Genomic DNA, 12599 nt, shown 5'->3' on the forward strand with positions numbered 1-12599 from the left:
TTAAAACTAAATTTTTTAAATAATTATATGAGAACGTTTAAAAATATAAAAACAAAAAATTTAAATTTATAATAACATAATATTTAAAAAATTAAAACAAAATTTAAAATTATAATAATAAAATATTTTAAAAAAATATAACAAAAAATTTAAAATAATTAAAAAAATTAAAATTATTAAAACAAAGAATTTAAAATAGTTAAAATTATTTCATTTCAAATAAATAAAATTTATTCAAATAGAGAGGGAGAATGAAGACACTAACAAGAAGAGAAGTAAGAATGAGATTCCACGAGTATTTTTAAATGTGAGAGACAAATAGACAAATATAAACGTGTCATTAATATCTGTGCACTGTAATCTTTGACTATTTTTACTTTTTTAAAAAAAAATATTAAAATCTTCTTAATTAGGGATAGTTTAGCCATTGTTTAGAAATTTGGAGGTGTAGGATGAAGCACTTGGAGGTGGAGGATGAAACCTTCTTCATTCATTTTTTTAGTTGGAGGACTAAACGAGGCCAAAGTTTTGAAGAGAGACTAAATCCAATTTTCACTAAAAGTTAAAGGACCAAAAACATATTTAACCCAAAAATAAATTTTAAACTTAATTCAATCTCATAAAATTATAAAACAAGATTTACATCTTTTTATATCTTTAAATGAATTTTAAATATAATTCAATTTTACAAAATCCACTTGTAAAATAAAATTTATACTTTTTTTTGTATATATTTATGTAAAACTTTTACCTTCTAACTCTATGTACCCAAATGACAATGAAAAAGAAATTGTAATATAATTGATAAGAGATAAATAAAAGAAAGAAAATAATAAAGAATTATCACCTAAAACTTCATTCAATTCAATGTTAACAAATATCAATTTACCTAAATTCAATTACACGGTATAGTAACAATAACATTAAATATAATTTATAATTATATATCGGTACATGTTTTATATAAGTAAATAAATTGAGACAAATGTTGTTTTATTAAACTTGATTATGATATCAAAATAATATATAGTATATTATTAAAGTTATTAAAACTCTATCTTAATCGAGTTTGGTCTGTATCACTTAAACCTTTTTCAATTTTCACGCTTCATATATTTGTCGTATGTATTATTAAAAATCTATCCTTCATGATAATCTATTGTATCACGTAAACATTTCTCAATTTTTATATTTAATATCATTATCACAAAATATTTGAAATTCCACATCAACCAATTTAGAATATATAAGAAAAAAATAAACTCACTTTACTAAGTTAATTAAATTTATATTCCGTTCGTTAATAATGATTTTCCAAACAAACATCACAAGTACTTAATATTAAGACTTTTGCTAAATAAAATTTTGTACGTATATAACTAGGAAATTAATTTGAGAGCTCATAACATAAAAGAGAGGAAGAGAAATTTGAAAAGAGCGAAGAAGACAGGAAAAAAGCACATGTGTTTAACACAGCATTTCCATTTTGAGTTACGACATAAACAATTTGATTATTTCTGAAAAGCTTGACATGCAAAAGCTTTCCAACCGTGGATATTATATACTAATAATGTATAGAAACTTTGTAAGATGGGAAGAAGAACTTAATGATCTATAATTTTGAAACACAAAAGGGAAATAAATAAGATTCTTCCACCCTTTTTCATTCCCTCTTTTAACATTTTTAGTATGGAAGGGGAGAAAAAATTATTAAAGGCATAAACTTATGAATAAGATTCCCATTTCTGTCCATAAAATTAATTAATTAATATATCTTTATTACCTTTTGTGAGTATTTGGTTATTGATGATGTATTTCCCATTATCAACTTGTGTATTAATTATAGATGCATCATTAGAGCCGCTTTCCCTCCTTTTCTTCCATTTTTCTTTTCATCATATTCTCATGCATTCCCTCTTACTTCCACACCCACGGATTCTCTTTGTGTTTTTGGGTTTAGGGTATATGTAATATCCTACAAGTCTCTTTGGAATTGTGAGGGTTAGTGTTTATTTAAGCATCAATCTGTTAAATTCTAGGTTTAATGTCTTAGTAGGTCCTTATTTTCGCACAGAATAATAAATATGTGTTTTTCTTTTTCGGCGTCTCACTTAAGTATTTGTTTTCTTAAAATTGAATCAAATAGGACCTTTCCGTCAAATTGAGATGATGTCGTTAAGAAGGGTATCTTGACCGTGCAGTTTTTTATTGCATGGCATTGAAAATGTGACTAAATTGTATTTTTTTAATTTTTGAATTAAAAAATGAAGTATACTCTGTATATTTCGTTTTTTGATTCAAAAATTAAAAATACAATTTTTAATGTCACGTAATAAAAAACTACAATGTCAGCATCCTTTCTTAACGGCGTCATCTCAATTTGACAGAAAGACCTTATTTGATTCAATTTTATAAAAATAAGAACTCAATTGAGACGTCGAAAAAGAAAGAACCTATTTAAAATTTTGAACGAAAATAAACACATATTGAGACATCAAACCTATTTTCTAAAAACTAGATTTATTCTTTTGTTTCAATATGATGGATAACTAAATTGGTTCAGAAGGTCTAATCCCTGACATAGATTAAGAGTGTAGTTGAGTAGAAGAATATGGATAAATGTGGTGCAGCTTTCACTGAGATTTGTTGGGGATTTCAGATAATAGCTATCATGTTTCACCACCAGATTTTGTTTGCCCCGTGAAAAACGCACATGTGTAGTACGCTTCGGGCGTCAACGTCGCATAACAATTCACAAACATATTCACCAAAACCCACATGTCAAATTTATCAAATTAATTCTATTTTTTAAAATCAATTACTATATATATTTATGTAAGTTATTAACTAATTATGATTGATCAAATGATTGAGTATGAACTAGATGAGGTTATTGAACGTGGGTTGGAAGATACTATTTAATTAAATTTTATTTTATTAATTTAATTAACCTAATAAGAGAAAACTTTCATTTATTTATCATTCTTTCCTCTCATCGACTCTTCCAAAACATATCAACATTCATTTCATTACTGTAATTACTTACCAATTTTAATCATGTTAATTTGATATTTCTAGATATGATAATGTTATTCACTTTAATTATATTGCTAATGGATTAGTCAAGTCAATTTATTTTGGTTATATTGTAAATAAATATATAAACCACATTACAATAACAAAACAAATTAGTCAATACACTTAATCCATTAACATAATTAAACAAATTACATAATTTTTTACTTACAAAAAGTGAGTGGGTAAGTCAACCCTTATAAGTCAAATCTACTTTGATATAAGTTGTTAGTGTCTTTAGTTTTAATCTCCCAAATTAATAAAAGTTATGAATAAATTATTAAATAGTTCTTTGAATTTGTGAGACGTTGTGGATTTAATATTTAAAAGAATGAAAATTTTGATATAGCTTTTTTAATGAGTCTACAAACAATTATATCTTGTTATTAAGTTTCATGAGATCATCTTGTTATTAAGTTGTAATTTTGAGACGTTACATTACATTTTTGTTGGGAATATTAATATGACACTAAATTAAGGGTTAAATATGTTTTTAGTCCCTATACTTTGGGGCGATTTTGGTTTTAGTTTCTCTTTCAAACTAAGGTAGAATTTAGTTCTTCAACTTTAGAAAACTCTGGTTTTAGTCCTTTTTACCAAATTTTTTTAACTTTATTTGCTATTTCAAACACGTTTCATTATAGCATTTGGATTGTTTACCCTGTTTGACACAGTTTTGCTTCAATGTTAACTGAGAAACGTGCTTGAAACAACAAATAAAGTTAAAAAAATGGATAAAAAGGACTAAAACCAGAGTTTCCTAAAGTTTAAGGAATCTAGTTGACCATTTCATAATTTTTTTTTTTAATTTTGTATGTTTTGGTTGATATTTGATTTGTTAAGGATCGACTTTGGATGCTTGTGTGTCACGAGAATGTTGTATAAAATGGTTGATTAAGTGATTGATTGAGAAGTTTATTTGATGCCATCAAATTAAATTTGGTGAATTAAGCTATTCCCTTAAAATATTTAACAATTTTAAATGAAACTCGTTAATATTTAAAACTATAGAAAAAATTAATGATTTTTTAAATATTTAATTTAATCCATAAATTATTTAATTGGATAAAGAAAATCTTTTATTTATTATAATGTTATTTTTGTTGAAACTAGAACATTTACATTTTTTTTCTGTGCTAATCTTATCTATAGTATTACATTGGTGTTTTAGGTGTATGGGTTGAATCTTCTTTTGAATGAGTGATTTTTAACTTATTGTCTTCAAGTTAAAGTCTTGTTCATCAATATCCGTCAAGAAACTTGTCAAAGGTCCTCTTATGTTAAAGTCAGTTCGGTTCAAATTGTAAGAACAATAAATACATAATTAATGTGTAACATACCTTCTTACCTCAAACCTCTATTTATAGACTTTTGATTATGATCAACCTAACTACAACTCAAACATGACTAATCGTGATTAAGCTTTTAAGCAGAGTGATTTCGGAGTTAATCTACTTTGACTTAACTATTCGGTCTTTGTAGTGTTTCAATTGTCTGATCTGATTCTCCTAACATCATTCGATTAATAATTAACCGGATGGGTATATTGTACACAGGCTTCTAAGCCCAAAAGCATTATATAATGCTGCAAAGGGATTTATACTTTGGTCGCTAGTGTTTTGTTGTCTTCCTTGTTGGCTGTTCGTATCGATTTATGACCGATGAGGGAGACAACTATAATGCCTCAAACTTGATACCTATTAAAACTTGAAACGTTGGATCTTCCTGGAATTGCGAACAAATCTAACAGTTGAGAGTTGAAGGCAATTGAGATGCATTATTCTATAAATATTCCATTTAAAAGTAAAAAAATGTCATTACAACCTTAACTACTCTAAATTCATCTTTTTCCTATTTATAAAACTACACATGCATTTATTGTTTCAACTTTGTTTTGAGCTCAAGTCCATAAGCATCGTTATTAATCACCAAATTTGAGATATTATCTACTTTGGAGGTTAGTTAGAGTCCCATCATGGTTTTGTCTTTAAAAGGCGTATTGAAGGGTTGTAAGAGGAAGAAATATTTAAACTATCTTGAGCCTCAACTTCTAAGTAATATGGAACTATTGGGTGCCCTAGAACAAGTCCCCCAAAACAAGTCCCCCAATTGCCTCCAATTAAGGATAAGGAGACTTTTTGTTCCCACAAACGACACCAATGTTCTTACAAGGCTGAGATCACCCTATGGAAACCCTTTAAATTCCTTCTAAAAACACTCCATACTTTTCAAACTGAAATGTTCTAGGACTTGGATGTAGCCTCAGACCAAAAGAGGGTGTGCTTCCAACTTCAGGCCTTCAATCCGAGATGTTCTGGGTCAACGTCTCTTTAAGATTGAAAAAAAAAATGTATGTCTACAAAAGACACTGTGATTCTTAAGTAGCAACTAAGTTAGATAACAGTAAATGTTATAATAATAAACATGTAAGTCATTTACCTCATGAACAATGTTATTTATAATTGGTTTATGGATCCTTACTTGGTTGAACTTTGACCATACAATTAATTACTTTGATTAATCTATTTAATGATATTCGTAATGTGTTTTAGTTTTTCATTACTACAACATAATGATGTTGAGATAATTTAGGACATAATAGGTTAAGATGATCAAGTCACAATGGACCTAAAATTTAAGTTAAAAAAAATAATTGTTTAAATAAATAAATATAACTAGTTAAAGTATGAAAACTTTTGTTTAAATAAATAAATATAACTAGTTAAAGTATGAAAACTTTTATTCTTTATTTATTTTGTTTTTTCATTTAACTTTTAAAAAAATTGGTCTTACACATAATTGCTTTATATAGGAAGATGATAAATTCTTATAAGAGCAATATAATCCTCTAGTGGAAGTTGAATAATCAATGTTTAAATTTCAAGCCCATGATTGTGACGAGTGGATATTTTTCTTCTTCTTGATAATGTCACAGAATCTACTCCCCAGTTCAATCATATTAAATCTATCAGCAATCTGATCTTAATATATCTCTTTAAAATTCCAATATATCATTTCAGATAAAAAGTAAACGAGGGGCAATTTGAGATAACTCACAAAAAAATAATAAGCTCGCTAATTATTAAACCTAAAAACTCTTTTTATCTTATCTTATAAGCACTTATAAAATGCTTCCATAAACTTAGTATTACCCCGCTCTTATATAAAATAGGTCACAGTAAATTAATTTAAGTTCAATACACTACAACTTAAATAGGTATATACTACATATGTAATGGGGTATTTTTTTTTTTAATTCTACATAGATTCATAAATATATTTACAACATTTGAAGACAATAATATTTACACACTTTTTAGTTGCTCAATCTCATTTTGAAACTATGACATATCGAAAACACATAATTAACCAAAAATTAACTTCGTACTAAAATTTAATATTACATTTTATTAACTCAATGCAATTACAATAGTTTATTGCAGTATTCTGATTACTATTAATAAAGTCATGATTTATCTTTTTAGTAATAAGTTTCAATACTAAGAACATATTTGGACAAGAATATTATCTCATCTATATGTCATTTTTCATTCAAAATATTGTTGTTTCTCATCAAATTCAATCATCACACCGTTCATTGCATATTGATAAGTATATATACGTATCTTAGTCACCACAATAAATATATAACATATTATCATCATTTCTAACTTAAAATAAAATATTTAATTTCACATATATATAAACTCTTAAAAATAAAAAAGTGTGTCACTTGAAAGAGATATGATTACTTTGAACCACCTTTTTTTAATAGAAAAGATAATTATACTCACTCTTCTTCTCTAAAGTTATGAAATAATATTAACCTTACAGAGCTTGAGCGTCATTAAATGTTTAAGAGTGTATATTTAGAAAGAGAAAATCAACTTCACATCTTTCTCATTAAGTTTCCAAATAAGCATTTGAAAATCCAAATAATTTAGTCTCTTTCTTACTTAAACTCTTACATGATAAAGAATTATTTTGATATCTATTCTCTCTATATCACCGTGATAGTGTTGTACATATATTTAATGTTGAGGAAAATGTTTTTTTAACATTTTTTTTTGATAATTTTTTTACAAAGTCATGTAGTAGTTCGTTATTGGTCCGTTTTAAATATACGGACCAATAAAATAGTGACACATAATCTATTGTCAAAAAATTGTTAAAAAAAAATATTAACATATTATGTTCATTAAAATTATTATTTGAGTAACATTTCCATCACTCAGGTGACAATGACCTAATTTTTTTCTCATTTTATAAAGCATTATTTTATCATTATAATTCAAAATATCATTATCTTGATGTAAAAATAAATATTTAGTTTATTCAATAATATATAATTAACATTTTATATTAACTTTACTCATCATTTATACTCAATTATAATATAAATCCTATCTGTTTTTCCTTATAAACATCACACAATATAATCTCCTTCGTAAAATCATGTATACTTCAATATCAATAATACAATCATATATAAATATTTACTCATAAACATAATATACTCAATTCAATTTTCCTATCAAATTCAAGTGTTTGAATAGATATTTTAATTCAATAAAAACAATACATGATAAAATACAATAAGTTTTCTACTAATTCATTTCCATGTATCTTACTTAGTATTCGGAATCCATCTCAACTTAAAATTATTAATTTGATTAATCTTTCTTACCATTTACCACTCACTTCAAAATTTATAGACACAAGTATAAGTTAAAAAAAGTCCAAACTAATTAACTTCTAAATATTCCATTGAAAAGTAAAAAATATCACTTTTACTGTTTCAACTTTATTTTGACCTCAAATTTATCAGCATTGTTAGAATTAATCACCACATTGTTGATACCTCATGCTTTAAAGTAAATTTTTTTAATCTATCACATAAATTAAATAATACACTAATTCTCACAAACTTTACTTCCAAATCCACTTTCACTTGCCTCTAAATTCACTCAAATAAACAACAACAAAAATATTTTCAAATCCACTCAATTACTCTCCCCCAAATCCCTTCAAGTGAACAAGGCATAAAAGACGTATCCAAGGGTTGTAGGAGGAAGAAATATTTAAACTATCTTGAGTCTTAACTTCTAAGGGATGTAGAATTATTGGGGGTACCAAAACAAGTCTTCTAGTTCAGGACTGGGGGAGTTTTCATTCCTAGAGATGACACCCAATTACAAGGTTGAGATCACTCTATGGAAACCCTTCAAAATTCCTTCTAACAAAAACTCCTTACTCTCGAAATTAAAATGTTCCAGGACTTGGATGTGGCCTTGAACCAAAAGGGGGTGTGCTTCCAACTTCACGCCTTCAAGTCGAGATGTTCTGGATCAACATCTCTTCAAGACCAAGAAAGAATGCGTCTGCAAAAGATACTCTGATTCTCAAATTAACAACTAACTCAGATAGTCGTAAATGTTATAATAATAAATATGTAAGTCATTTACCTTATGAAAAGCGTTATTTATAACTAGTTTATGAATCCTTATATGATTGGACTTTGGCCATACAAAAAATTATTATAATCTATTTAATGATCTTCATAATACGTTTTAATTTTTCATTATTGCTATAACATAATGAGATTGAGATAATTTAAATTACAATGAATCCAGATGATCTAAATCATAATAAATCTATAGGATATATGATATATAGGTAAGATGATTTTAAATATGTATAATACAAACTTCATCCACACAAATACAAATATTAATATTTTAAAGAAATTATTTCTAATTGAAATTTTGATTTACTAAATTTAACCAACTCCTAATAATATTCACGATCAGATTAAAAAAAATCAAGAAACTTATAAAAAATAGTCACATAAAATTTAAGTTCAGAAAAATGAATTTTTTAAATAAATAAATATAACTAGTATATAATACGATTTCTCAACTTAAAATATGAAAACGTTTATTCTTTATTTATTTTATATTTTTTCATTTAACTTTTAAAAAAATCGGTCTTACACATTATTGCTTTATATAGAAAGATGATAAATTCTTTAAGAGCAATGGTAGAGTGGAAGTTGAATAATCAATGTTTAAACTTGAAGCCCATGATTGTGACAAGTGGATATCTTTTTGTTCTTGATAATTTCACAGAATCTACTCTCCAGTTCAATCATATTAAATCTATCAGCAATCCGATCTTAATATATCTCTTTAAAATTCCTATCACATAATATATACATACTTTATATTTGTTTTTTTATGGTCAAAATACACCCGTGCCAGTTAAGCGAAGACTCTTGGCACGTGCATCCACTTGAATCGACACGGCTGGCACGCTCATCCAAGTTTCACAATTCATGTTTCACATGTAAAAATTCTGAAATATGAAAAACATATACTTTAACAACTAATACAATCATTTAATAACTATATTATAATAATATAATAATAATGAAAAATATAAGTGGAGTTATCTATTGTGAAAAATATGGTTGAATGCTTAGGGTGAAATTAATTAAAGCTTCCCTTTAAGGGGTTACATCGCTTATGATAGGTTTCGTGGAGATCTAGTAATTTATATATGTAGTGGCTAAACAACACCCACTTTAATAATGCAAATGACGGGGCCAACTCAAGCTCATTGCACCACCACTAATCTCTTTCAAACTTTTAAATTCATTTAATTAATACTTTCAACTTCAATTTCAATATATATATATATATATATATATATATATATATATATATATATATATATATATATAATCAATTAATGTGATAGTACGTTAATCAGCTTTGTGAGGACAACACATCACTAATTGGCAATGAGATTTGTAGAATATTAGAAGACAAGATGTCACTTAAAAAATTTCATAACATTCCTTTATTCATGAAATAAAGAAATTTAAGAGTTGAATTAGTGGGAGATTCTAGTCCAATTAGAAATTAGTTTAAGTGAGGATAACTTTCATGAAGAAGATTTTCTATTGAGAAATTTAAGTGTTGAATTAGTGCTTTTGATGAACTGGTAGTATTAATACTATTAATGAATTTTTTTTTAGAAAGATAATAATTAAGAAGATACAATGTTAACTAGATGAAAATTTAATCAACACTACATTTAATTAAAAAATTTAAGACAATAAATTTATAAGTTTTTTTGTTTATATATTATTTAAGTTTGTTATTAAAATGTAAGATTTAGACTAAGATTTAAATTGTTAATTGGTTTTGAAGTTGAATCTTGAATGATGAATATAAAGAGGGTGATGAACATGGGGCAGTATATCGTACACTAGTGCGTTGAGTTTTGTTCAACAGATGCAATCGATTGAGGCACATGGTAGTTAGATAAATGTTAAGGGTTAGATATGTAGTGGCATTTGGTCCCTGTAATGTTGGAGCAATAGATATTTGATAGACGTGTTCACGTGCCATGGTGCATGTGTGGAATGAAGGAGAAGATAAGTAAAGGGAATAATTAATGAGGGGCAAATCCCAGGTAGCACTGCAAAAGTTTCAGAAAGTAGAACCCACAGAAACACGCGTGTGCTTTTTGTTTCATCTTCAAATGTTTCTTCCTCGGATTTTCCTTTTTCTTTTTTGCTGTTGGTCCTCCTCCACACCACCACCACCACCACCCATGCCAAAGGGAATGTTTTCATTTTGGCTATCATTCATCAATTAATCAATTGGTATCTACTCATTCACGAATCTTTGAGATGTTAACGTGCATTATTGAATGTCTGTGTGCTACCTAGCTATATTCAAAAAGCAAAACTTGCAACTAGTTCACAAGTGGGATGCCACATGACACCATATTTCTCAGCTTTCCATATCTTAATTCAACTCTCAAATTTAATAAACCTCACTTTAAATCATTTCATTTTGCTATTCAGATTCATTACCTCTAATTATCTTTCCAATATATATCCATGCCGCCTACAAACCCTATCCTATATCATGTTTTGGTTTTTGGCTACAATTCATATCATCACAGAATATCTTCCTTTTCCTTCTTTTTGGATCCTTTTCAATGCTTGTATATATTCAAACTCTATTATTGAATCAATTAATAAATAAAAGTATTTAAAAAAATTGTTATCAACATTCTTTCGGTTATGGAGTAAAGTCAACCGTTTCGATTGTGATTTATTGTTCCAACTTTAATTGTTATTCACTAAACAATCTCTTCCGCATCCAAATCGAATGAATGGTATATGAAAAAAATATGTTGATACCAAAGTTAATTTAACTTTTGACAAATAATAATTAATACAATGATTATTGCACGTAACTTATTTTTTTGTCACAAACTTTTATTTATAGGATTCCTGGTGGATTTATGATTAATATTGACCTAATTACGACTCAATTGTAACTAATAATACTTTAATCTTAGGTTAATAAGTTTTAATAAGATTAATTTACTATGACATCGTTCATTTTGATTGATCTAATTCAAGGTTAAACGGTTTGTTAAATGATCATCTAGACTCAATGACCTATTCTCTGAGTTGATATTTGATTATTTGAATTGGTACATGGTCGACCGACCTGTTTAATGGTTGAAAGAAATTATTTGACGACTCTCCGAATTGAGAGTTGATTATCCAGACTTATGTATAGTTGGTCAACTTGTTTGATAACTAATCAAACTCTTTGATTTGTTCTCGAATTAAAAATTAACTATCCAAAATTATAATTAATTATACAAGATTAATCAAACCATCACGATAAAAAATCATTCGAAACCATAAAATTATTTGTGTTTCAATATTCACATATCTGTTTTTGTAATTTTATTATTTTTACAAATTTTAACAAGTGGCTTATTCACTTCTTCCTTTCACTGTCTGGATAGTTTCATTTTGCTTAAGAACGCATAGATAGATATAGATGTATAAATCTGCAATATGTTTGTATTTTTCGAATCGTAGTTGTAAAGGTAATATTTTAACCTTCGTACCTTATTTTAACAAAGAGTGAATAAAAAAAATTACTGGCAAGATTTTTCTATTGATGTATAATATTAGTTTTTATTAGAAAATAAATTTATAATAAATATAAAACTAAACCAGTTTGACTACGTTATACTAAGGCCACTGACTTAGGAAGTACAATACATTTAAACCCAAATGAAATAATTACAAAATATTTATTGCTATTAATCTCTATATATATTGATAAAGAGCTCATCAATTCGAGATTTATCACAATTTCATAATTCTTTAAACTTGATTAGAGATCCTGTAAGTTGTAAGATAATAAGAAAACATATTCCTGTTATTAGCAAATACTGAGCGGAAAACTTGTCATAAAATATCAATTTATTTTTAGGTTTTGAGTTTCCATTTATTCGAGTTAAGGTTTACGTTGTTAGAAGTGAATTTTAAACCTAACTTAATCCTACAAAATCGGTTTATAGGATAAAATTTTCATTCACTTATGTATATTGAATTGACTTTATCTCTAAACGACGTAAGACTTCTAACACATGTGAGCATTGCATTGAGAATCCATTTGCAAGATGGAATTACCGTGTAA

This window comes from Vigna radiata, chromosome 7 (genome assembly GCF_000741045.1).
Source record: "Vigna radiata var. radiata cultivar VC1973A chromosome 7, Vradiata_ver6, whole genome shotgun sequence".
NCBI classification, from domain to species: domain Eukaryota; kingdom Viridiplantae; phylum Streptophyta; class Magnoliopsida; order Fabales; family Fabaceae; genus Vigna; species Vigna radiata.